The sequence below is a fragment of the Arvicanthis niloticus genome, chromosome 8, assembly GCF_011762505.2.
Source record: "Arvicanthis niloticus isolate mArvNil1 chromosome 8, mArvNil1.pat.X, whole genome shotgun sequence".
NCBI classification, from domain to species: domain Eukaryota; kingdom Metazoa; phylum Chordata; class Mammalia; order Rodentia; family Muridae; genus Arvicanthis; species Arvicanthis niloticus.
In genome coordinates this window covers 78,496,001-78,519,628 of record NC_047665.1, presented here as the reverse complement: position 1 = coordinate 78,519,628, position 23,628 = coordinate 78,496,001, and the positions used below count along the sequence as shown (strand labels likewise).

The 23,628-nt window shown below is 47.0% G+C and overlaps 1 long non-coding RNA gene and 1 pseudogene across 1 annotated transcript; one reads left to right on the top strand and one right to left on the bottom strand.

Moving 5' to 3' along the window:
• Positions 1 to 447: 447 nt before the first annotated feature.
• On the bottom strand, positions 448 to 23,085 carry LOC143443388 (uncharacterized). Its single transcript, XR_013112342.1, has 3 exons — positions 22,571 to 23,085; positions 20,251 to 20,317; positions 448 to 2,465 (listed from the first exon to the last, which is right to left on the bottom strand). It is a non-coding gene; the product is annotated as an uncharacterized LOC143443388 (long non-coding RNA).
• LOC117714028 (large ribosomal subunit protein eL29 pseudogene) lies at positions 9,576 to 10,114 on the top strand (annotated as a pseudogene).
• Positions 23,086 to 23,628: the final 543 nt, after the last annotated feature.

Genomic DNA, 23,628 nt, shown 5'->3' with positions numbered 1-23,628 from the left:
TTTTAAAAGATGTTGGTTCTAACAACTTTTCTTTTTTTTCCCCTTTTAAAAATTGGTTTTAATATTTAGATTTCAAATTTTATCCCCTTATCCCGTTCCCCCCACCAGCCAGGAACCCCTTATCCCATCCCCCCTCTTTGTGCCTCTATGAGGGTGTGATTTTCCAGTTTCTGTAATGCTGTTTCCATTAACATACATTGCCTCCTAAATTTCTAAATCCTTCCCTTTGTGTTATTAAATCTCCCATTTTTCCTTTCTTTTTTCTTTTTTCTCTTTTTTCTCCTTTTTTTCCTTTTTTTCATCTCTCTTTTTAAATTGGGTATTATATTTACCTTTCAGATTTTATCCCCTTACCCCACTTTCTCCCTCCACCCAGAAACCTCCTATCCCATCCCCCCTCCTCATGCTTCTATGAGGCAGTGCCCACACCTACCCCCCACTATCCCTCTCCACCCTCACATTCCCCCCCCTACTCTGTGTTTGTTGTTTATGGGACCAAGAAACTCCTCTCCCACCTATGCCCGGCAAGGCCATCCTCCCCTACATATACCGCTGGAGTCATGGGTCCCTCCTTATGTGCTAAGGAAGGCATTCTTGTCAGAACAACCTAAGACAGACTCAGTCTGGTTTATGCAATAAAGGGGGGGGGAGGTGGAGGGCTTTTGGGGCTGCCTGACAGAAATCTGACATTGGAATCTGACATAGGCCAAGGACATGGAAATGCACTACAGGCAGGATTCTGACATTAGGCTAGAACAAAGAAGTAACTTCAGGCCGAAATCTAAATCCTAAATTAAATCTAAATCCTAAATCTAGAAGAAAGAAGTAATTACAGGCAGAAATCTAAAACTAAAACACAGCTAGAACAAAGAAGTAGGCTTCAGGCATGAAAATGACTTTGGGCTAGGACAGGGAAGTAGGCTCAGATATTTGGTCATCATGATAAGCCCTTCAAAATAGAAGTGATCGATCGTGGGACTCTGTTTATTGTCCTGTGTGTTCTTCGACTACCTAGGTTTATTGTCTTGCTTGCTCCTTGACTATTTGTATCTATTGTATTGCTAGTTTCTCAACCTAGAACTGACCCTAATACTTGCATGTAATTTAAATGGTACAAAAGCAGAAAAAAAGAGGAGGGAAGGGATAGGGGATTAATGGGGCATACGGGGAAAGGGGATAACATCTGAAATGTAAATAAATAATCAAAGAAAAAAGAATTAGCAACAAAACACAGCAAATATATTAAATATACGATAAAGCAAAATATAATAAAGATAAAACAAAAACCATCACATCAAAGTTGGACAAGGCAAACTAACAGAAAGAAAAGAGCCCAAGAGAAGGCAAAAGAATCAGACTCACTTGCTCACATACTCAGGAGTGCCACTGAAAGCTATAATATATACACAGAGGACCTAGTGCAGACCTGTGTTAGACCCTATGCTTGCTGCGTCAGTCTCTGTGAGTTTATTTGAGCTTTGCTCAGTTGATTTAGAGGGGTTTGTTCTTTTAGTGTCTTCCATCTCCTCTGACTCCCACATTCTTCTGAGGGATTCCCTGAGCTCTGAGGGAAGGAATTTGATGGAGACGTCTCAGGTTGAGCTGTGTGTTTCAAAGGTCTCTTTCTGTGCATCCTGTCTGCCTGTGGGTCTCCGTATTTATTCCCATCTCCTGCAGGAGGAAGCTGAATCATGCACAGATCATATTAATTATTTTGATAGCTGAGCACACATGCTATTATTTTAAGCAAATTGCTGTCTGGTGTGTGAATTATAAATAAAAAAAAACATTTCTTTTCCCTTTCCTTATTTTTTCTTTGGTACTCTTCCTCTCTTATGTAGTTCTGAGGGTTTGACTGGTTTAACTTTCTCTTTAAAGAATCTTTTCTTTTTCTTTTTCTTTTCTTTTTCTTTTTTCTTCTTCTTCTTCTTCTTCTTCTTTTTTTTTTTTTTTTTTTTTTTTTTTTTTTTTTTTTTTTGCCTTAAGGCAGGGTCTCTTATTGAACTGGAAACGTGTCATTTTGGTAAGATTGACAGGCCAGTGAGCTCTCTGTCTGCAGTGCCCAATGTTGCAGATACAGATGTGTGCAACCATGGCATATATTTATGTGGGTGTTGGCAATTTGAATCCAGCTCTTCAGGCCATCTCCCCAGCTTCTTAAGAACTTCATTTTACATATCTTGCAAGGCAGATTGAGTGTAGACAGATTTCCTTGGCTTTTGTTTTATCTGAGACAGTCTTGTCTTTTCTTTCACTTTTGAAGGATAACTTGGCAGGAAACAGAATTTGTAGTTGACATTTTTTTCTCTTTCGACTTTTAAAATATTTCATCTTACTCTGCTTTTGCAGGGGTGGTGTCTGAGAAGCACAATTCAGTCCTTATATTTGTTTTCACACATGAAGGTTTTCTTCCGTCCTTTCTTTTTTCTTCTACTTATTTTAGGATTTTTTTCATCTTTGGTTTTCTGTAGTTTGGGGGGGAAAGAGAGAGGAAGATACAGAGAGATATAGAAAGACAGAGACAAAGTGGGAAAAGAGAGAGAGACAGAGGGAGAGAGGATAGAGGATAGAGGGATAGAGGGAGGAGAGAGAGAGAGAGAGAGAGAGAGAGAGAGAGAGAGAGAGAGGAGTAAATACATTTTACTCAGCATCCTTTTAGCCTCCCTGACATGAATTCTGGGAAGTTCCCGTCATTAATGCTTCAACGGTTTTTGTTTGTTTGTTTGTTTGTTTGTTTATTTCTCTTTCCTGTTACATCTACAGCAGTTTGGCAAGCCCTACGATTCTGGATATTCTGTTCTGTTTCTCTCCACCTATACCCTCTTTGTGACCTGGCTTTGGAAATTTGTATGGTTGTGTCCTCAAGATCAGACTCTTTTCTATACTGTGGCCCATTTTCCAGTGAACCTTTGAAGGCCACAGGATGATGTTGACTGCTACTTTCTGTCATCTTCACCTTATTTCCTTAAGACAGGATCTCTAATTGAACTTAAGAGATAAGCCAATAGACAGTGATCCCCTCACATCACTGGTGGTACAAGAGTGTGCATGACCATGGCAGATTTTAACACAGGTGCTAGGGATTTGAACTCAGGTCCTTATGTTTATACAGCAAGTAAATTACCCACTGAGCCATGAGACTCACCTTCCACCTGACTCTCCTGAGGCTCAACTCTTGGGAAACTGGGTCTGCTCTTCATCACTTCTAGACTGCTTCTTCTCAAATTTCACAGAAATGGAACCCACCAGCATGCAGTCCTTGTGTCTGGCTTCTTCCCTTAGCACATGAATGGTGAAAGTCTCCAAGCCTCTGTGTGTTTTAGTAGCATTGTCCTTTTGATAGCTAGGTGATTCTGTTAATCCACTCATTTGTCATTCCTGTGTCTGGCACACTGTGAACTAGTAGATGACTGTTAAATGGCTGAGTAGAAAAATGGCAGCTAAAGTCAGGGACTTCTTTATAAAAGGTCAAAACCAGCCTCTGCTGGGAATCAGAAGGGCCAAGACAATGGCACTTGTCATTTGTTATTTTAAAAATACTCTTAGTCTGTGCCCACTCTTGTGCTGGGTTGGGACAGGTGGTTCCTGCCCACCCACTCTGAGCTGACGGTTTTGCAAACTACTCCCCAAAGAACACTCAGGCAGATAGATGGATCAAGAAGCCAAGGTCTGCCATGGATGGCATCTGTTAGCCCATAGAGTAAGGGTGTCCCTCTGGGAGGAACAGTCATGCAAAGGCTCATGGGTGGAGGAGGAAGTCCAGCTCGAGCATAAGGAACAGTCAGAGATGAGGCTGGAGAAGTCCCAAGGTAGAGGTGGAGAGGCCATAAGTCACACCAAGTGTGACTTTTATTAAGAAGTCAACTGGGACCACCGAAGGCACTTAAGCTGCAAAGCAATAAAATTAAGGTTTGCTCAGTGGAGAAGAAACTGAATGCATGAGTAGAGACTGGAGTGAGGGGAGGGCCAAGCTGCATAGATTTGGAGAGAACAGTTTCAATGAGATGATCAAGGCCAGTTGAGAGGTGCCATACCAAGACCTGGGAGACCATTGTGTTCTCTCTCTCTCTCTCTCTCTCTCTCTCTCTCTCTCTCTCTCTCTGTGTGTGTGTGTGTGTATGAATGTGAGTGCATGTGCCTCACCAATTGGGTCAAGTTAACTGATCCAAGAGCCCCAGGGATCCTCCTGTCTTTCTCTCCTTGGTTCTGTGATTACAAATATATGCCACCATGTCTGGCAATAAGAAAATACAAATATTTTTCTTTTATTTTGCATGCTTGAATGTTTTGTTTTCATGTATGTATGTGCACTATGTGAGTATTAGGTGGCCACAGCGCACAGAAGAGGACATCAGATTCCCTAGAACCAGAGCTACAGGCAGTGGTGTCATGTGTCTGAAAAACCTTCAAAACCCAGGAGACAGCTTGTTGTGGCCCATACTCTTCCTCAACGCTTTTGGGCTACGTGTTCTGGTCAAAAGAGAGAGTGGGGCTCTTGGGGCAGGAGATGCGAAGAATGGAGACAAGACAGGGTGTGATCAAGTCTCTTCTTTTTGAAGGGAATTCTGAGGTATTTATATACACAAGCAGGAGAACACAGGTGAAAACACTTTACCACGTGCACTATACAGCTGAGGTCACTAAACAGCAAAAAAAGCTATGTGGGATAAACAATATATTTATCAGAGTGTGCTTCAGCTGTTATAGGCTTTTGACAACCAAGTCTTTCATCAGGGTACATGGTTCCAGATGGCTGCAAAGTTGATCTAGCTGCTTTCTACTAAAGTCGGCCCCCAACAACAGCTGTGCATTTGGGCCTGGGAAGGAAACCAGGCTAGGCCTGCTGACCTGGGGGTGGGCAATGAAATGTGAGGTATCTAAAGATCCAAGATTGGAAGATGTGTGGTACCCTTGCACTCCTAGTCTAAGGTCAAAAAGTGAGGGCCAAATCAAATCAAAGGATGCAAGAACTGACTCAGCCTCTTGGTGGGAAAAGCTGCCACATGTTAGGAAGATCTTTTGGGTAATGCAAGAGTGAGCTAATATGAGAATGGATGGGCCTGACAAGGTAGTAGCAGGCAGGGCCCACAGTGGAGGGTGCAGGGCACATGAGTGAGGCTTGACTTTAGGGAGAGAGGGTGTGGAGCAACATTGCCAAAGGGAAGGGCCAGTTCCCATTTATGAAGAGCAGCTCCTGTTTGTCTGAGCAGCTCAGCCAGTTCCCAGTCTCATAAAGCACTTTGAACTTGCTCCTGCCCTCATAGGAAAGGTAGTGGAAAGCACTCTTTACTGATGGCTTATCAGTTCTAATGGCCCTGTTAGGACTACCTATTGGGAAGTTGGCTCTATAGGTGAAGCTATGGAGGATCAGTGAGCCTCTCCCCCGTCTCCTGTGAAAATACCTGTGCTGATTGTCTGCACACACAAAAAACAATGTTTGCTTTGTTTCTCTCCAAGTAGCAAGACACCCCCATAACTCTTTGTTTGGAGGAGAGACTTCATAATAGAGGAGAGTTTCACTGTACCTTAGGAAAGGGGCTTCAGGATGTGGGCACATGCTTGCCCAGTACTAAGATAGACCCAGGACTATGAGGTCTGTCTTAGTATTTGTATTGTTGTGACAAAACACAATGGCCAAAAAGCAAGTTGGAGAAGAAGGGTTTCTTCAGCTTACAACTGACATTGCTGTTCATCACCAATGTGTGGGAAGCCAACAGAAGGCGGCTCTCATCCTTGCAGCCATCTTGAACCATATACCCTGACAAGAGATTTATTTTCGACAGCCTACAACAGCTGAGCACATTCTGATAACATCTTGTTTTATATACCCAGGATTTTCCCTTGGGTGTGTGTGACTTAAAGGTGTGACTTAAAGGCGTGACTTAAGAAGTAAGACTTGTAAAAGGCGAGAGGCAGACAGAAGAGGGGATTGGAAACTTGGTCTGGAAACTTGGAACTTGGAGGCACTAGGGACTAAGAACTTGAGACTTGGGACTTGGACTAGGAACAAGGCACTTGAAAAGAGAGAAGAAGAGAGACTTGAGAAAAATGAGACTGAATCACACTCTGGTCTCCATTCTTCAAGTCTGCCCTCACTCTCTCTCTCTCTTGCTGAACCCTGACCCGCAGACCAGAGCAGCAGTATGAGCCAGGACAATTTAGCCCCCAAAGCTTGGGGCACTGCGGGCTCTAACAATTTTGGCCCCCAAGCTTCTGGCAGTGCGGGTTCCAACATTTGGCAGAGCGGTCCCCGACACAGAAGGAAGTCAGGACAGGAACTCAAATGGGGGCAGGAACCTGGAGGCAGGAGCTGATTCAGAGGCTGTGGAGGGGTGCTGCTTACTGGCTTGCTCCTCATGGCTTGCTTGGTCTACCTTATTCTAGAACCCAGGACCATCAGCCCAGGAATGGCACCACCCACAACAGTCTCGGCCCTTCTGTATTGATCAATAATTAGGAAAATGCCTTACAGCTGGATCTCACAGAGGCATTTCCTAAACTGATGGAAGCTCCTTCCTCTCTGATGACTCTAGCTTGTGTCAAGTTCACTCAAAACTAGGCAGTACGAAGTCCAACTTTCTTAGAAGCAGGAGACAGGGACAAAGGAGAGATGGCTGACTGCAGAAGCCATGGACTGGTGACCACCATCCTCTCCTTTTTAAATACCTCATCATACACTGTGATATGAATAAAAATAATTTATGTCATGTGACTGCTTTTTAACTAGCTGCTTTCAAGACTTAAGGCCAGGATTATAAAAGGCATGTGTTTATAAATTATTAGTCCAGAGCTCATAAGCACACACACTTTGGTAGCACTTTAAATTATTTTATTGTTATTCATTGCAGCTGTTTATGATGTAAATGTTCAGCTATAAATCTGTGCCATAGCCTGACATGCCGTTAACTAAGGTGCTGCCTGAGCCAGAGCACATAGTAAAACATTCCAATACAATCTCTGAAGGAATGAATGTCTCCCTTCTCCTCTCTCTTCTGTTCTCTCCTCTCCTCCTTTCTATTCTTCTCTCTCTTCTTTTCTTCCAATAACAGGCAGTATGGAGAGAAGGCAGGCACTTGAGAGTTGTGCTCTCAAAAGAATGAAGGAGGGCTGAGGAGATGGCTCAGTCTGAGCTCAGATCTCCAACACTCATCCAGAATGCCAGCATGGCACCTGTGAGCCCAGGTCTGGGAGGGGTAAGAGAAACCGAGAGCTCGCTGAGTACCAATTTAGACAGTCGGTGAGCTCCAGGGTCAGCAAAGAGACTTCATTTAAAAAATACAATGGAGAGTGAGGGAAGAAGACACCTGATGCCAACCTCTAGTTAACACAACATACACACACACACACACACACACACACACACACACACACAACATAGAGGTTCATGTGCCTGCAAACATATTTATATACACATATAACACACAAAGGTGTATACACACACACACACACACACACACACACACCACAGAATAACTGAGGGCAAAATACGCTGTGGCCTGTGGCCCTTCACAGAGCTCAGGAGATTCTGTCCCATTACACAAAGAGGACATGGCTTGTCTAGCACCAATGGATAGTGGAGCCTGAGAAAGCCTTTTGTCTAGAACCAAAGGACATTTTGTAGTGCTGCCCTTAAATAAAAGGATAGACAAGGAAGCAGAAACAAGAAGAAGAAGAGGAAATCTTGGGAGAGGAAGAGATGCAGAGAAAGTGGGGCAGACCTAGAAGATACTGGAGACTGAGGGGAAGGGTGGAAAGCTGAGTGACAGCATGAATCACATGATCTGTTTTAGTATGGTCTGGTCAAGCACCAACAAACCCGTTTGCATCCAGCCCTGTGGCTAACCATCTGTGTGACACTCAGCTTGCCTGTAGCTCATGTGCTCTTTGTTCTCCACTGAAAGGGAGCTTTACTGGCTCAGGGGCCCTGGAGTTAGTAGCTATAGCATTTGGGAGTGGGCCATGCTGTGGCAGGATACAGGGATGCTATGTTGAGGTTAGGCCAGGGTGGTGGGAAGGCACTAGTGTTCCACCTGTCAGGTGGATGTTGAAGCAGCCTCTTTCTTCCCCCAGAGGCCATCAGTGATCTGCAAGGAGTGGGGGAGGACTGTGGGGCACACACATTCATGGAGGCACCAGAGCATGTGTTCTAGGAGCACAGTGCAAGCTCCCGTCCTGACTTGAAGAGGACAGTGAATGTTTCATTTCAAACTGAGACAGGGATGGGTGTATCACCTTCTCCATCTCAGTCTCCTTCCTCAGCTCTAGGAGCCCCAATATCTGCTCCTAGAAGGAGTCTATGGATATCTGGATGTCCTCTACCGACGAGCCTGGTGCTTTCCTTGTACTCTCAGGAGCAGGGGTCTTTATCCAATCTTACCTTTCACGTCTTCCGAAGGAGAAGCCCAGAGTGAATGATTTTAGACTTGCCCACAAGGTTACGAACAGGTAACGTGAAAGTCACTGACTGAAGCTTAGCCATAGAGTATCTGGCACACAGCAGAAAATGAATAATGGCTCTTCTTAGCAGGGGTGTTCCTGAACACACTGTCACACTATGAACATTCATTCTTCCATCCCTGTCCCACACAGATATCAGTTAGGATCCTGGGCCCCAGCATGCTCCAGATCTGTCTGTGTTCCCCGATGTTTTCCTTAGGCTAGACCTTTGGGGTTAGCATTGCTGTCTCCCCATCTGCTTGCTGATTTAGAGAGGTCATTGAAGGTCACAGAGGCAGGATCTATACCTAGTGGCTTTTGGGGCTCGGGGAGCTAACCTTAGTTTACCTAGGTAGCAAAGAAGGGCCATGTGGAGACAAGTAGGAATGTGTGGACACTCCCCTGGGAGTCCACACACTCATGAACATGGCTCTGTATAGTCTTTATGGGGACATGAAGGTTATCCCTCTTCCAGCTGGAGGTGAGCCTCAATCATGAGGATGCGCCTTATTCCTGCCCTCCAGGATCTCACTGGGGCATCTGCTTTGTACTTGTTGCCATGGAGGGTGTGTATACCCCTGGCATGAGAAGGAGGAGAGTGAAGGATTGGAATAGGCTCACCTATGACCTGTGACTTCAGAGCTCAGTCCTGAAATCCAGGGCATCCCTCTGCATTGGTGCTCCTGTCTCCTATTATCTACAAGCAGACCTCAAAGAGCCAAGAACCAGTCCTATTAATCAATTATCTGCTGCCTGAGCCGAGAGCAGGGCTGCCTGGCCAGATAAAGTCCAGGGAGGGAAGGAGGGGAAAAGAACATGAGCTCAAGAGGGAAGCCTGCGTCTTTATCTGGAGCTGCACCTCATAATTCCTGTGAGGAATTCCACACACACCCCAGTGTGTACATCTTGGGGGACACAAGCCCCATTCTTCCTATACCTTCTTATGCATACAAGTCACAACTACATCTGGCTGCCTTTGGCTGCTCACATACCCATGGAGGGCCACATACCTGTGGAGATGTTCCACCCACCCACCCAGCTGAGCATCCCGGTCCTACGCTTTAATAGTCAGGCCATACTCTGTGCACATGTGCAGACATCAACACCATACTGGTCCAGGCTGAGGGTATGTGACTCCTGAGATAGAAATGGTACAGAGGCTCTTCCGGTCCCAGGCGCTGCGGAAGCCGCAGCTTACCGTGCAGACATGGCCAAGTCCAAGAACCACACCACACACAACCAGTCCCGCAAATGGCACAGAAATGGCATCAAGAAACCCCGGTCACAAAGATACAAATCTCTTAAGGGGGTTGACCCCAAGTTCCTGAGGAACATGCGCTTTGCCAAGAAGCACAACAAGAAAGGCCTGAAGAAGATGCAGGCCAACAATGCAAAGGCAGTGAGTGCACGCGCAGAGGCCATCAAGGCCCTTGTGAAGCCTCAGGTCACCAAGCCCAAGATGCCAAAGGGCCCCAGCCGCAAACTCAGCAGCCTGGTTTTCATCGCTCACCCCAAGCTTGGGAAGCAGATTCAAAGCTACATGGCCAAGGGTCGTAGGCTCTGCCAACCAAAGCCCAAGGTTCAAACCAAGGCAGAGGCCAAAGCTCCAGCTAAGGCCCAGGCCAAAGCTCCAGCCCAGGCTCCTAAAGGTGCCCAGGCCCCTGTGAAGGCCCCATAAAAAAGGCTCCTGCCAACATGAAGACAGATGGACTGCCATGACACACCTACCCACACACTATTTGCAGATGACCAGTGTCCTAGGCTGTTTTTACAAATAAACTCGAGGCAAGATCTGTAAAAAAAAAAAAAAAAGAAAAGAAAAGAAAAGAAAAGAAAAAAGAAAAAAAAAAAAAAGAAATGGTACAGAGATGATGGCCTTAGGAGGTTTCTAAGGGCAGATGGGCCTGCTGTCTGCTGAAGTTAGCTGGTTTGATCTGACACACTGACCATACATTTGAGACTCTGTCTGAGTTGGTACCTACATCTCCTCATTCTTGAGAGAACCACCAAGCTTGGGCATCTCAGGCCCTACTCCGTGGCTGTCATGGTCATGCTTTGTGGACTGACAGTCAGCATGTGGTGTTCTCTTTGCTGCTGTTATTGCTATTGACCGGCTATTCAGAGAATTACCTGGAAGCTCTGACCAGGTACCTATGGCAGGAAGTCCTGTCTCATGTGGTGCTGGGTGTTTGAAATTCCTCATTCCTGCTCCAAGTCACTTGAACCCTGCCAGAATTCAACACTTCACCCAGGTTGGGTTGTAGCAAACTACCCAAGAGGGTCCCACTGTGCCCAGCTTTGACTATGGCCACATTTTCTGTTTACTCCTAGGCTCATGGGACCTGAGGTACATAGTGGGGCTCTGGTAGTTTTACTTTCCCTCTGTACAGGTTTTCATAACAAGAAGAGTGGACAGTCCAAGAAAGGACATCACACACAGAGGCCCTGGAGAACCCGCAGAGATTCAGTCATGGGTAAGAGATGTGTGACCAAGGTCTATGGGAATGGAAGGAATGTGCATATGGTGGGGGCTCATGGGACCTGAGGTACATAGTGGGGCTCTGGTAGTTTTACTTTCCCTCTGTACAGGTTTTCATAACAAGAAGAGTGGACAGTCCAAGAAAGGACATCACACACAGAGGCCCTGGAGAACCCGCAGAGATTCAGTCATGGGTAAGAGATGTGTGACCAAGGTCTATGGGAATGGAAGGAATGTGCATATGGTGGGGGAGTGTGTATGCATGTGTCTCTGCATGTGTGGCAGTCAGCAATGTAAGGGGTGGGAGTCAGATGGAAACAGGAGAGCTGGAGAGGTTTGTCCTGAATGTGTCTCTCTCTCTCTCTCTCTCTCTCTCTCTCTCTCTCTCTCTCTCTCTCTCTCTCTCTCTCTGTGTGTGTGTGTGTGTGTGTGTGTGTTCTGTAGATGTCTGTGTAAACATGGAAATTAGCTCAGTTAATAGTGTGCATGTTGTATGGAATGTGTATACTGTGGGCTTGTTATGGGCAGACTGTGAATGTATATGTATGTGTGTAGAGTGTGAGTGTTTTGAGCATGCTGTGGGTGGGTTATGTGTGTATATGTATGGGGTATAGGAGTACTTGTGTCAGAGAGGCAAGGTAATGCATGTGCAAAGGGTGGCTTCTTCTGGTGTCATTAGTGTGTGGTGTGTGTGGGATGGGTGATACATCTGTGGTCCCTAGGGGAAATGTGGAGGCTGTACTTGTCCATCTGTGTGTGCAGTGTGTATGGTGTGTCTATTTTGCATGTTGGCATGCATGGGTATGTTTGTACTGCAAGCAGCAGGTCTGTCTGCCAGATTAGGAAGCGTGTTATGTGTGTTGTGTATGTAATGTGGGTTGGTTGTCTTCGTGTTGTAAGGTGTGTATAGTATGTGCATGTTTATGGCCAGATTGTCTGTGGATTGATATATATGGTGTATCATGTGTATGGGGGGAATATTAGCTGTAAGTGGAAATGTGTGTGGTCTATGTATCTAGTAGGTATGTGGGTCTGTCAAATACAGGTGAGAGGTATACCTACATTGTGCAGGGTACATGTCTGTGGAGGAGACATCATTTGGAAGGGAGAATCTGTGAATTGTATACATGCTGTGGGCAGGTTGTCTATGGGTAGGAGTGTGATAATGTATAACACATGTATATACATATATATTGTGGGATGTGTGTGCACTGTGGGCACGCTATCTGTAAGTGGGTTTGTGGTGTACATGGTGTATGAAGTGTGCATTCTGTGGACTTGTTATGGGCAGGTTGGGAATTCATGTGTATATGTGTGGAGTATGAATGTTTTGAGCATGCTATGGGTGGGTTGTGTGTATAACATGTATGGGGTATGTATGTATTGTGTGGAGTGTGTAGGTTGTGGGCATGTTATGGTCCGGTTGCCTGTGTGGGTTGTGAATGTGTTGTGGGCAGGTTATCTCTCTGTGTGTACATGTTATGTGTATTATGTAGGATTCCTATGTTGTGGGCAGGTTGTCTGTGTGTGTGTGTGTGTGATGTGCATATCTTGTGGGGTTTGTGTCTATGGTGGGTAGGCTTTTGTGGCTATGAGTATGAGATCAGCGTGCCTGGAACATGTGGGCAAGTGGGGAGGTGGGAGCAAACTGGCAAGCAGGCAGGTGGGCAGGCTGATGGCCCAGGGCTTCTCCCCGCCCCATGCACAGTAGCTAGGTTGACAGCCAGGTGGAGAAGAAAACTAGACGTCAGTCAGAGACAAATTGATTCCCTTTAGAGGTAAGAAAAAGCAGATGCTGAGGCTGCTGGTGGCCTGTTAGGCTCTGAGCTACATCCATCTCAGCCTGCCCCTCTTCTGCTGGCTGCCAATGCCCCGCCTTTGTTAGGGGCCTCGATGTGGGCCTGCTACCTCACTGTCTTGCCAGCTTTTCTGTGGCAAGGCACCCTCCTGCATGGAGTGGTGCATTAGTGCAGGGTGTACATAAACCTACACATGAGGGTGCATGTACCAGCATGGCACTGGAGAGGCAGGAACCTTGTCATGGCCCTCATTTCAGGGCACTGCAGCCAGAGGCAAATGGCCACTGACTTGCCTGAGGACATCCAGGGAGCACAACAAGGCAGGACCTTGGAGATGTGTCCCTTGGACAGTACAGCCAAGATGGCTCCCACATGCATGCATGTCCCAGCAGTAGGAATCCATCCTGAGGTCAGGGGAGAGCATCAGGCCCCAAACCCTGCTGCCTGCCAAGTGGCCCTGAGTGGCCAGATTCACATGGGAGCCCAGCCTCAGCCTGGACTGCCAGCTAGTCTCAACTGTCTGGATAGAAGCCAGCACAGTCAGGCCTGACTCCTGGCCTGGGTCTTGCTGATTCTTCAGCTGTCAGTTTGTCTAGGTCCCAGTCTTTCTCCTCTGCATCCCTTCCCACAAAATTTCAACAGCCAAGACAGGCCAGGAAGTCAGCGCCAGGCCTGTGCCTGCCTAAGGACAAGGGCTCTCTTACATGTGGAGCTGTCTGGACTCTTCTGTCCAGACTCTGGAGTGATAACTCTGGCCTGCCTTCAGAGACTGTGGATGCTGGTTGGGAGGTACACAGTGTTTCCCCTGAGACTGAGGTGCAGAAGAACACGTTGGGAGGCCTCTACACCCCAAGAGCTTCCTCCTATCCTCCTCCTTCTTGAGGCTGCTTGCTTTAATTGAAGCTGACCTCTCTGCAAGAGTGTTCTGCTTCTGCTTGCTCTTCAAGTTTCCTTAAGAACTGTCCCTTAACTCTGAGACTTCATGTCCTTGCCCAGGGACCAATGACTCTACAAGCACTGTGGTTCTCCCTTTCTTCTTGCAGATAGCAGGCTTTGTCTGGTACAGATGTCGTATAGTTTACCGTGAAACATCTGAAGCCATGTTACCCCGCTGAGCAGCTGATAGAGGCAGCCATTGCTGGGGTTTGGTTTCAGTGGTGCCTGATGCTGGCCCTTGAGACTTATCTCAACTCCAAACTTGCAGGCACATTCTGACACATCTCATGCTGCCTGATCAATTACAAGTCCATAGCCCAGGGTCACTTAATGTCCCCCTTCAGGTCTCTCAGACCTGTCTGACTCTGGATTAGCTCTCTGTTGGCCAGGCTCCACTCTTCATCCAATCAGCAGTTGAGGCTGGGTCACAGCAGCTCCCAGAGCAGCACTCTACAGTTGCCTTTCTCTTTTGTGATTCCCAGAAGCTAAGACAGCTGACTTCTCGCCCCTGCTTGTGTGTTCTAGCTTCTGACATCACTTGTCACCAAAGCTCTAAAGGCCCTTCATAGGTTGCAGAGGAAAAGGTGTAAGAGAAACATTGTCCTTCTGCCTTTACAGATCCATAGAGAACCAATGTCTTAGCAGTGCACTTGCAGTATCTCTTAGGTGTCCCACAGCACCTCTACCCTCACCTCAATCTGACAAATGCCATAGGAAGCTCACAAAAAGCCCAAAGCAAGACTTGGGTCCTTTAAATTGGCAACCTGTGCTTGCAGGTGTGAGAACGCACAGCTCCTGGTGCTAAGACAGCTGAAGTGAGGGCAGGGTGACCATGACTGGGTAGGCAGAAAAGACAGGAGACATTTTCTCAGCACTTCTTCAGATGGGGAGGGGCAGATTCCAGCTGAAGCTAAGTGAGATCTTTGGAGTTCTGAGCCCTTATAAGCTCACAGTCTTACCCCACATAGCTAAAAATGGGGTTGTGGACCCAAAGTGTCCTTGTGTGTTGGGACTTGAAATCATGTAACTCTGGGTTCAGGATTGTGACTTAGCTCACAGAGGCCGTCCTCATCTCCTTTCTTGATGCCTGGCTGCTTCTGCCTCTTGGGTCATGTGTGGGTACTTGCAGTGAGTGATAGGCAGAGCAGGTTAAGATGGGAGTGTCTAGGAAGGACTTCCCAGCATTCCTGTAATACCCATGACACAGGCACTCACTAATGAGGGGGACACTAAGCAGCTCACCTTGGGGAAAGGTGGTAGAAGCTTGTCAAACCTAGGTCCTCTATATGTGGGTAGGACCCCCAGAAAAGACTCTTCTCCATGCCCTGGGGTCTTTTCAAAATCTTGATGTGTGTGGAGTTTGGAGGGTTGTGAGAGGGTTATTTGGAAGGTGTCTTAGTTAGGGTTTCTATTGATGTGAAGAGACACCATGATCACAACTCTTATAAAGAAAACCTTCAATTGGGGCTGGCTTACAGTGTCAGAGGTTTAGTCCATTATTGTCATGGCAAGAAGCGTGGTGGCATACAGGTAGACATGGTACTGGAAAAGGAGCTGAGAGTTCTATACCTTGATCCGTAGGCAGCAGGAGTGAACTGTGAGCTACTAGGCCTGTTTTTGAGCTTTAGAGACCTCAGAGCCCACCCCTAGTGACACACTTCCTCCAACAAAGCCACATCTCCTAACAGTGCCCTCCTCATGAACTTATGGGAACTATTTTTATTCAAACTACCAAAGAAGGTAGAGTTCCCAGCCCACCAGAGAGCTAGTGGACAAGAGCTTGGTCAATGGAGTCTCAGCTGAGTGATGACTGAGGCCTGTCCCCAGCTTTCCCATCTCCACTGTGCCTCAGTTTCCTTCCATGTAAAACAAGGATGATGGATGGTAACCCCACTCTATGGTTGTGTGTAGGTATGGACAGCAACATGTACAAAGGTCAAGGTGTCAGGGAGCAGAAATAGGGCCAGCTCCACGAGACCCATACTTAGTTCTTCTCCTTGTACACTGCCATGTCTTAGTCCTGGGTCACAGGAATTGCTTGGCACATATCAGTTAGGTGAAAGAGAGGAAAATATGAGGCTACCATAACTCATGAGATAAGTTCCCTCCAGGGCATGGAGAAGTCCATTTTATAGGTAGAGCAACCAAAACCCAGAGGGAGAACAAACGGATTGAAAGCATGTGGCGAATTAGTGACCAGGCTGAACCTTAAGGTGAGGCTGTTACCTTCATTGAGGTTCTGGGGGGAGGTGTTGGGTTCTTCTACATTTGCTTATATATGTATGCATATGCGCATGTTCTGGGAAGTAAGGGGCTCTTTCCAGGGCTTCTTTGTGATGCAAGGCCTATCATGAGCTGATGGCCTGTCAGATCCTCTGAACACCTTGTCCTACTTTCTAGGGTTACTGTATAGCTGTTTTGCCTTCTTGCAGTGAAGTGGCACCTTCCAGACTGGGGTTCTGCTTCCATGCAACCAAGCAGCTCCAGGTCTTTATTTGACAGGAGTGTGTCTGGAGATGGTTGGCAGATTAGCTGTGGTGGGAGTGGGCAAGTGTCATGCCCTTATGCCACCTAGGGGTGGAAGAGTGTTTTCTTACTCTCCTGTTGCCCTTTCCCAAGCTAGGGCACCAAATCTTGGCCACAGGATTGTTGTTCAGTGGCTGTTTAAAGCCAACTCTTCCACAGAGATCCATGAATGACTCCCGGTGTGGCTAGCGGAGCACTAAGACAGCTGAGTTGTAACTGGAACTGGCTAGAAACCTAGTTTGAGGTCTGCCCCCTCCCAGAGTCAGAATCTGCTAGAATCTGTCAACCCTTGCTCATAAACCTTCTTTCTGTGTTGAGTAGTTTCTACACTGTCACTCTGCCCTGTTCTCAAGAAAAAAAATGATATTTTCCCCCAGGAGAATCCAAGATGGTAATAAAGAGGAGGGTATTCCCAATGGGATGCAGAAACCTACTGAAGCTATTCACTTGATGATCTTAGCAGCAAGCTACCCTCCCACAACCATCCACCTGTCCATCTGTCCATCCATCCATCCATCCATCCATCCATCCATCTGTCCACATACCCACCCATTTGCTTACCCACACATGTATCCACCCACTCACCCACTCATCTATCCATATATCTGCTCATCCATTAACCCACCCATTCAATCACTCACTCATATACCCACCTACCCATTCATTCAGTCTACTTACCCATACATTCAGCCACCCACCTACCCATTCAATCATCCATCCACCCATCCATCACCCACCCATCCATCATCCACCCATCCATCACCCACCCACCATTTATCCATGCACCCACGTGTTTGTTTTTATCTAGTACATGATAATTTGTACCTAGAAATTGAAATGGAAAAGCCCTCTACCTCCAGCTTTCCTAGATGTACTAATGATGTGTCAGGGGACATGGATTTGTGCCTCCCCGGATTGGCCAGGCCAATTGGTGATTCTTTAGACCAGCCATGTGTCCAAGCAGGGATGGAAAATTATCCCAGATGTTTTCATGCAAGTGGTGGAGTGTCATCTCTTCCACCCGCCCTCAGCCAGCTGTTATTATTCTCATTTTACAGATAGAACAACCAAGGCTTGAGGACTCAATGCTTATAAGCCCTCAAGAAGCAGAGCTAAGACTACAGTGTGGTCAATTTCTCCTGACCCCAGAGTCCAGGCCCTGTCTTTTCCTCCTGGTTGCCTTTCCTTGGTAGGCCTGGGAATGTGTATTGGAAGGGAAAGGCAGATAGATTGTAGAATTCATTTGGTTTTGGTGGGGGAGTTTTTTTGGTTTTGTTGTTTGTTTTGTTTTTTTGGTTTTTTTTTTCTAAGACAGAGTTTTTCTGTGTAGCCCTGGCTGTCCTAGAACTTGCTCTGCAGACCAGACTGGCCTCAAACTCACAGAGATCTGCCTGTCTCTGCCTCCCAAGAGCTTGGATTAAAGGTGTGTGCCATCACTGCCCACCTTGGAATTCTTGTAATTACCTGTGCTGCTTAGACATGCACAGGCTGCCTATAAGTGTTAAGCTTCCTGCCACTGAAGCTGTGCAAGTAGAGATTAGAATCTCGTGGTTGTGGTGGTGGCCTTGGGTGAGCACAGGAGTAGAAGGAAGCCAAGGAGAATGTGAGTATTTCCATTTTACAGATAGGTAAAATAGATAGATCCATTTTCCATCCCTGCTCCTTGGAAACACTGTTCTGCAGTGACTTCCTAGGCTTCCTAGGTTCCAGTGACATGCTTGGACACATGCAAATGGCAGGTCTGAAGAATCACCATTCTGCTTGGGCAATCCAGGGAGGCACAAATCTATGTGACCTTATAGCCTATTTCAGATCAGGGCCTTGTGGATGGAGGGTTTTTAGCCAGTTCCTTGTCTGTGAATACTCTGAGGGGGGTCCTTGTCAATTCCCAAGCAGATGTGTCTGGAGAGCTATAATTGGAGCTGTGGTCACATGCCTGGGAGGTGCTTGCCACAGTGTCAAGTGCAGACATGCCCTTGCAACAAGGACCTGGTGAATCAGTTTCTCAAACAGTCCCTGTCTAGGGTGCCCTGCCCCACCTCACCCCCAAGAAAGAAACTGGTGGTGTCCAGGTCTCACATGTGTTATCTCCTCTAGGCCTCTCCAGAGCCTTGGGAGGGAAGCAATGGTATTACCATAAAGATGTAGAATCCCAGGCTCCCAATGTCATATGGTTCCCAATGTCATCACAGGGCCACATCAGTTGGGATCTGATCCTGCTTTTGGAAGTGCCAGGTTTAATTTCCTGATCATTCTAGGGAAAGACACAGGAACCAGGATGGGGTTAAAAGAGGCCAGGGTCACAAGCAGCAGAGGGCTGGGCGGGACTTGGGTTACCCTAGCCATGCCAGGCCTTTCTGAGCAGTCTATGAAGGGCGGGTCCCTGCCCTCTCTGCCAGGCTGATAGTTCAGCTTTTGTATGGATCCACATTCTTGGACATTCCTCCCACAGAGAAGTTGGGTTCCTGTTACCTTCTTTTGAAAGTGAGCAGATCTGTGACTTCCATATCCAGTGAGTGTGGCAAGGAAGACTCTAAACCTAACTCTAATCCAGTTTCCCAGCTTCCATCACGTTATGAGGACACTTGCTCTTGAAGCTCTTGTTTGAGTAGTTAAGTGTCCCCTCCCAGGCTGCCGTGTCTAGAGGAGGCTCAAGAGGCCATGACAGAGGCATGGTGGCCCACAGTTCTGAGGAGCACACTCACCTTGACTTCCTGTCTGCTTGAGTTTTCTAACCCAAGCCCTAGACCCTGTGGCACAGAACCACGTCATCTCTGCTGTGCCCCATCTCTGAAGCTCAGGCCCACAGAGCTAGACACATAATTAAGCTGTTCTAAGCCCAGAGAATGTGAGGGCTTTATCATGCAATAGATGACCAAGTCAGCTGTGGCAGGTGGGTTGCATCACGTGGTCACCATGGGAGCCCTCTCCAGGCCATTGGCCCCATGTTTAAGAACTAGGTTGAGCTCCTACTACCAGGGCAAAACATTGTTTAAACTGGAGGCCATGAGACTGACTGTATGCTTCCTGAGGGTTGGATTTTGCTTCCCCTACCCATGTTCCATTGTGTGTCGGCTGTGCCCTCAGGTGTGTGACTTAGACTCCTCATCCCTTTTCTACCCTCTCTGAGCTGGGAGTGCTTGGGAAGGTGAGTGAACTCTATGGTCTGTGAGCTAGGAGGACCCACCTTCCTCCCTCAAAGGCCACACTGTCTGAATGTAGGGTTACAAATGCTTATTGTCCCTGAAGTCACCCTCATCCTGGGACTTGGGACAGCGTAGAGGACTTAATGGTTTATACAACACTCTCTGTTCCTCTCAGGAGCCCTGTGGGGTGACTCAGAACCATCCCACTGACGAAATGAAAAGACTCAGGTTGGGGCATCAGCCTGTGGCTTGGTCTCAGCAACGGGCTCCATGCTCAGGGTTCCTCCACTCTCATGAGAATTCCCTCTGCATTCTCTCAGGACTTCTGGCTGACTTGCCTAGTCCCACTATCGCACCCCTCTGCTTCCTCTTGGCTCTGCACTTCTAGAACTGTCACTCGTGACTCTGGATAGCTCCCTTCCCTCTTGGACCATCAGGTCCTCATGTATGAAATGAAAATGTCTGGGCAGGTGACAAAGGGCTTAACTCAGCTCCAAGAGTCTCAGGTAGGCTCCAGATCTGAGATTGGGATTAGTTACTTATGGCCACAGATGGCCTGTCTGAGTACCCCAGTCAGGTGTGGGTGTGGGCTCTGTATTAGTGCTTTCTGTCTGTGCCAGCACAAGGAAAAGGCAGGACACTTTCAACTTGGAGATTTTGAGATAGACATTTTCTACATTTACTTTCCGTTTTCTTCAGCGTCAAAGTCAAAGCCCTAAAATCAGTGTTAGGTACACCTTCAGAATATTAGAAACTTCTACTTTCCTATCTAAAGGGGATATCATCATCAAATAACGGATTTTTATTTCTTTCAAATGCATTCAATTGCCATGAAAAGTTATATCCTAAGCAATCTCACAGAATGGTAGAAGACTTTTCCTTAAAGTTAAAATTTTCTCTGACATATTCACATAAATACCTTACTTACCAACTGTCTTCATCTCTGCACTTGGACAGTTTTTGTTCCTTATCCACAGAGACATTAGAGGAGACGCCTAGAAAGAGAGTCGCAAGGCTTGGTTACTGTGGTTTGTTGTAGCACACCTGCCGACAGCAAGATTAGACTCAACTCTAACTTGTATTTTAGAACTCAGAGATCTTTTGGAAAAAAAGAGCCCAAAGACTGTCTCTCTCTCTCTCTCTCTCTCTCTCTCTCTCTCTCTCTCTCTGTGTGTGTGTGGGGGGGGGGAACAGGGACCTTCTGGGAGCAGAGGTGGAGTAAGAGTGACTTCACACCTTTGCTCTGAACTACAATGAAAAGCTACCAGGTAGAGTGAGAATGGGACCAAGAGCAAGACCAAGGAAGGTTATTCCTGCACGTCCAGATCTCAGCAGAGCTCCTTTGTCTAAGAGTAACTGATCCTCACCCAGACATCTTGTGTTTGTGCACATCACAGCTGGACCAGGGACACAATACAAAACATTCCAGAGGGAAATGAAGAAGCGCTGTCAGAGTTAGTGGAACAGCCAAAGCAACCTCCTGCTTCCACCCTCCTCCATGGTGCCTTAGCTAAGCAAGGCCGGTACTCACAAACCTAGTTGCTTGAAGTAGAAGTTGGGACGTATCCCCTGAGGCTACTTTGGTTCTTACACCTCTGGGTATCATGCAAGCAAGCCCTGAACCATCAGCACTGCCTCTTGCCTGGAGAGATGCTATGGTGGTACAGCCACGGTGGCATCAGTCTTCCTCCATGCTTGTTCCAGAAGAGCTGACTCCTGTCCCTCTGCTCAGCTACAGATCCCCAGTGTCTCACCACAGTCTGAAGTCCCTTCATCCCCTGGTCCCTTTCTAAAGCTTTTCTTTATTCCACACTAGCCATACCAGCCTGGAACCCTTTCTACTACCTGGGGGGAGGGGTGTGCACTCAGTATTTACATATAAAGATAACAAAGACATTTTCCAACACCCAAACTTGACATTTCCTTGGGGGCACTTGTGATAATTAAACAACTCAAGAATGGGAAGTTACAAATTTTAAATTTTTATTCATTTATTAGTGTTTTGCCTGAATGCACCAAGCCCATGGGTGGTGCCTGTGGCAGCAGATCCCCTGTATTGGAGTTACCAACCGTTGTAAACCACCATGTCAGGGCTGGGAACTGAACACTAGTCCTCTGCAAGGGCTTGACCAATAAGTCATCTCCCTAAACCCTAATTTTTTTTAATATGTAAACAAAACTACTGGGGTTGAGAAGTGAATTTATAAACATTATAAGAAGGCTAGATTGGGGCTGGAGAGATGGCTCAGAGATTAAGAGCACACTGGCTGCTCTTCCTGGAGTCCTGAGTTCAATTCCCAGCAACCACATGGTGGCTTACAACCATCTATAATGAGATCTGGTGCCTTCTTCTGGTGTGAGGTGCACATGCAGATAGAACACTGGATATATAGTAAATAAATCTTAAAATAAGTAAATAAAGCTAAATCACCATGTTGTGGCTATAAATAAAATGTTAACTGTTGAGCCAGATATAACCCCCACTACTGAGAAAACTGAGGTAGGATCACTAGTTCAAAGCCATCCTGGGAAACACAGTAAGATTTCCCAATACAAAACAGAAAAAATAAAAACTGCAAATGTCATAAATGCGAACAAAGGTAAATAAAACACTCCAACTGAGGCAAAGAGGAAAAAGAAATTAATCCGAAAGTTCATTTTTAAAAAAACTTTTACACCCTTCTGCACTGTTTAATAGGTGCAAAGGGATAGATAATTCCAGTGAATGGGAAACTTTTGCCCCCACTGTTTAAAAGACTCAGCAAAAAGTACTAATATGGGGATAAATAGAATTATCTAATTCTATACAGGTTAAAATGTAATACCTAGCAACAGTATTAATACATATAGAATGCAAGATAGAAAAGCTACAAAAACGGGGGATAAAAATAACATGAAAGACTTAACATGTTATTTCTTTTAAAGCCATTTAAAAAGTTACTTTATCAAGAATCCCAACCCAATTTTAAGCTGTCCTAATTAACCGTGGCAATGCTTGAGTCAAACTAAACTCTATCAAGGTGCTCATCCAGGAAAGAAATCGCCTAATTCCGTGGCCATATACCATACATTTAATCGTCCCCGTAATCCCGTGTATTATCCCTCATTCTGGAGACGAAACTGAGGCACAAAGCGGTTGAACAGACGGCCCAACAGCACTAAGCTAAGTCGGCAGCGGCGGCCTACAATTCGCCCAAACCAGCTAACAGAGTCCATCAAATGTGAAAACACTCCCTTGAAGGAACTACCTTTGAATAATGTTCAGGATGATGCTCGACCGCTGCCCTCCTGGGGACGGGAGACCCCAGAAAAAGCCCGGTCCCCTGTGAGCCGCCCGCAGGAACGCCTCTCCTACGGTTTGCCCGGACAGCCAGCGCCCTCGCGTCCCCGGCCCCAGCCAGCACCGAGGAACCCCCCACGCTGGAGGACAGCCCCACACTGACTGCGCAACAGGATGCAGTTGGTGTCCTCCAGGCCGGTCACCCAGGTGAGCGAGTCGCCCAGCGGCCGGCGACAGAGGGCGCACAGGAACACCAGCGGGTTCTCGAGTCTGCGCTCCACATGCTCGCCCACTTCTACAGCCGCGGATGGTGGCTCCAGTCTTCCGACAGCTGCTTCTCCAGCAGCGAGGACTGGCTCCGCTTGCCCTGGTGGTTACACGCACAAGCGGTAGAGGAGCATCTCAGGGAACAGGAACCAGCCATGTCATAGACATCTGCTGTGCCGGGGAGCCCCACGGGAATAGCACTGCTGCACATGCGCAAGGAACGAGAGGTGGGGCACCGCACAAGGCGGTGGGTGGAGCCTGAAGGAGGGTGCGACTGTACCTAAGGCGCTTGTTCGCCCTCTGGCGGGAACGCTGTGCTCATTGCAGCTTCCTAAGCAAAAGCAGGTGCCATAAGTGGACCCAGGAATTCCAAGCAGTGTATTGCTAGCCATATCCCTAATTCTAGTCCGACCGCTCCCGAAGATCCGCTTTCCTATATCTAAAAAACTACTCGCTCTGCTTCTTACAAGCGGGTGAGGTTATACTCCTGTTTTCCCCCAGGTTGCAACTGTGCCAACATGGGCACCCTCAAGAGATGTTCTCCCTACCACAAACCAGGGAGTGATGAAGGAGCCTGAAGAAGACTAGGATGTGAAGACATAATGTTCATACTGTGTTTATTAATTTTTCTTCAGCCTGGGAGGGCTGATGAGCTCTGGGCTTTGATGCCCCTGACCACCCCATTCTTTTGCCTGTCACAGTTAACGCCCCAACTTACCCTGTTCTTTTCTCTTCCTATGTGAGTTTGGGTTTGGTCTT